Source organism: Lottia gigantea (genome assembly GCF_000327385.1).
Source record: "Lottia gigantea unplaced genomic scaffold LOTGIsca_106, whole genome shotgun sequence".
NCBI lineage: Eukaryota > Metazoa > Mollusca > Gastropoda > Lottiidae > Lottia > Lottia gigantea.
In genome coordinates, this window is record NW_008706902.1 from 18,229 (window position 1) to 21,753 (window position 3,525).

Here is a 3,525-nt window from a genome sequence, read left to right on the forward strand (position 1 = left end):
ATTATCCGAGCATCGCGAAAATCGATAGGGATCATCTTCATAATGACATTGACATACAAAATAAAAATCAAAAGAATCTGTAAAGAATTGTAGCCTGTAGAGTGAGCACGAGTTGCACAATATAGCTAATAGAGTAAAACGTCAGGTCAGACACGATATTTCGGTGAAAAATTATCCGATCATCATGAAAATCGATAGATCATCATGAAAATCAATAGGGATCATCTTCATAACGACATAGACATACAAAATAAAAATCAAAAGAATCTGTAAAGAATTGTAGCCTGTAGAGTGAGCACGAGTTGCACAATATAGCTAATAGAGTAAAACGTCAAGTCAGACACGATATTTCGGTGAAAAATTATCCGATCATCACGAAAATCAATAGGGATCATCTTCATAATGACATTGACACACAAAATAAAAATCAAAAGAATCTGTAAAAAATTGTAGCCTGTAGAGTGAGCACGAGTTGCACAATATAGCTAATAGAGAAAAACGTCAAGTCAGACACGATATTTCGGTGAAAAATTATCCGATCATCACGAAAATCAATAGGGATCATCTTCATAATGACATTGACACACAAAATGAAAATCAAAAGAATCTGTAAAGAACTGTAGCCTGTAGAGTGAGCACGAGCCAAATGTGAACGGACGGACGGACTGACGGGGTGATTACAATATACGCCCATCTTACGTGTGGGCGTATAAAAAACTAATTCAGCATGGTAATTAAAATAATAGATAATGTAAATGGATCCAGATGTTCACGTTATATAAATATATCATTATAAATAGTACTTGATAAACAGACCGTGTTTATAAATCTCATAAAATATATTTGATTTGATTTGATTTGATTAAATTGATTTAGATTATATAGTTTATTCAATTTTATATATTTTATACCTATCTTAAAATATGCTGGCTTCAAATAAACAGAGAGTTTAGCAAGATAAGATATCATAAGAGTGGATAATCTTATTCATTAAGCCTTCAGGTGATAAAAATAGTACAGAATATATCATGTATAATACTATATTTGAAATTAATCACTAGTTAATGGATATACTATGTCAGAATATCAACATTACTGATCTTTAGCTCGTGAAAACTCTAGAAGACAAATATTCAATCTTCAGCGCGGTAATGAATAATAAAACCAAGTTTTGTCAAAATTCGGCAAGAATCATGCCTTCACGAGTTTTCAAGATCGAGGGCAATAACTCATACTAAATATTTTTAGATTTTTCTGATTTTCAGTAGGGTTCATCCTTGGGTGATTACGAACAATCACCAGTATGAAATATTCAACCTTCAGTCATACACTTCTTTTGAACTCTTAAGCGCAATACTGAATAATATGGAGTATGAGTTATTGCCCTTGTTCTTGAAAACGTGTTTAATTTTTAGCTCGTGAAAACTCTAGAAGGCAAATATTCAATCTTCAGCGCTGAATAATAAAACCAAGTTTTGTCAAAATCCAGCAAGAATCATGCATTTTAGTGTTTAAGAGCTAAATTTGAGAACAAGGGCAATAACTCATACTAGATATTTTTCAATTCTTCTTATTTTCAATAGGGTTCATTCTTGGGTGATTACGAACATTCACACCAAGTTTCATTAAAATCCGTCATTAATTGTCCCTTCTAGAGTGATTATGAGCTAAAAATTGAACTCGTTTTCAATAGCAAGGGCAATAACTCATACTAATTATTTTTCGATTTTGCTGATTTTCAACAGGTGGGTTTATCCTTGGGCGATTACGAACACTCATACCAAGTTTCATCAAAATCCACCAAGAATTGTGCCTTCTAGAGTGTTTACGAGCGTTTCAAGAACAAGGGCAATAACTCATACTTGGGTGATTACAAACAACCATACCAAGTTTCTTCGAAATCAGTCAAGAATTGTGCCTTGTAGAGTGTTTACGAGCAATTGTGGACGGATGACGGACGGACGGCCCGACGGATATGGGTGACGGCAATATAAGCCCCCCATTTCATGTGAGCATATAAAAATAAGATATAAGAATCATAACATGCTTAGACTGAACGTTACAATAACATGTTAACATATTAATTACTTATCAAAATATTGATTACGTGCTGACAATCACATTTGTGTGAATCCTCAGAAAAAAAATTGTCTCCCAAAAATCAATATAACTTATGCAATTTAAAAAGGTTAAAGAAATTGATAAATCTTAGTGAAAAATTCATAAACCTAAAATAGGGTTGCAGTAAAATGTGAGGAAACATTATCTGTGTTTCTTTTTGTTTTAATCTAATTTAGAAAGACAGAATAACACCCATCCCCCTCCACATATTTCTTTTACAAACCTCCTCCCCCTTCCCACCTAATTATAAAATTCTATTAATGAAAACTTTTGAATACAGTAAAAGATTTCACACATGCTGCTCAAAACACGCAAAAGCCTTGGCTCAACAGCATGAATAACAATGTCATTTATGAATAAAAAAAAATATGCGTAGTACACATAATATGGCAGATCTACGTAGAATATTACGTCAAATAAAAATCAATATTTAATCTATTTATTAACACCTGTTTCCAATAACTTAAAACTCTATCATTCTTTCACTTAAAGGGATCATTAAACATTATCAAATGAAATGGAAATAATATAGAGCTAGAGTCTTCCATGTTAATTTGCTGCAGCGTAATGGGTTAATGAAGTTAGACAACACCATGAAGTCTGATATTTAAGGGAATGTTTATGAGCAGTATTTTATCTTTTCATTTCTACAATTCCAATTGTTCAAGCCCTTATCAACTATCCCAGCCTTCAGGCAGAGTTTTTTGAGTATTATCTTGTCTTGTCTTTACTTCTAGTATGATAAAGGTGGGGTAAGGTGTTTGGTGCAATAAGGTTTAGAATTATCAATATTGTAGAGAATATATGTGAATTTGTGTCTGCATCAGCATCAAGGTATTCACTTTTATTTTCTACGATATTGATTGCACTAAATTGTACCTTGTCGATTCACCACTACAAATGAAATGAAGTTTAACACCTTATTTCTTTATGCCTCATGGGCAACTACAAGGATATTTTTAAAAGGATATCTATTTCTGCAGCAAGTGAAAACAATATATTTATGTCCAGAAGAATACTCTACAACTAAAATAGTGCTGAATACATCAATTAAAGTATTTGAATGGCATTTAGCAATTGTGAGTACGATATATAGACACAGCTTTATGGAACAACAATCACTGGTTAAAGTTTTATGCAACGTTTCGACGTGTTTCCCCCGTCGTCCTCAGCCACATAATGAGAAGAAGTGATGGGCCAACTATATATACATTAATGCTTATTATTAAGAACACACAAGAGATAAATGGTTTATTGATACATTACATTAAATTTTAACAGGTACAATAAGAGGTATATAATTCTTAAAATAACATACAGGCTGATTAAGTAAAATAATTGAAATAAAGTAAATGAATTAAAAAAAAGATTAATTGAAGATTAACTAAACAACTATTGCTAGTA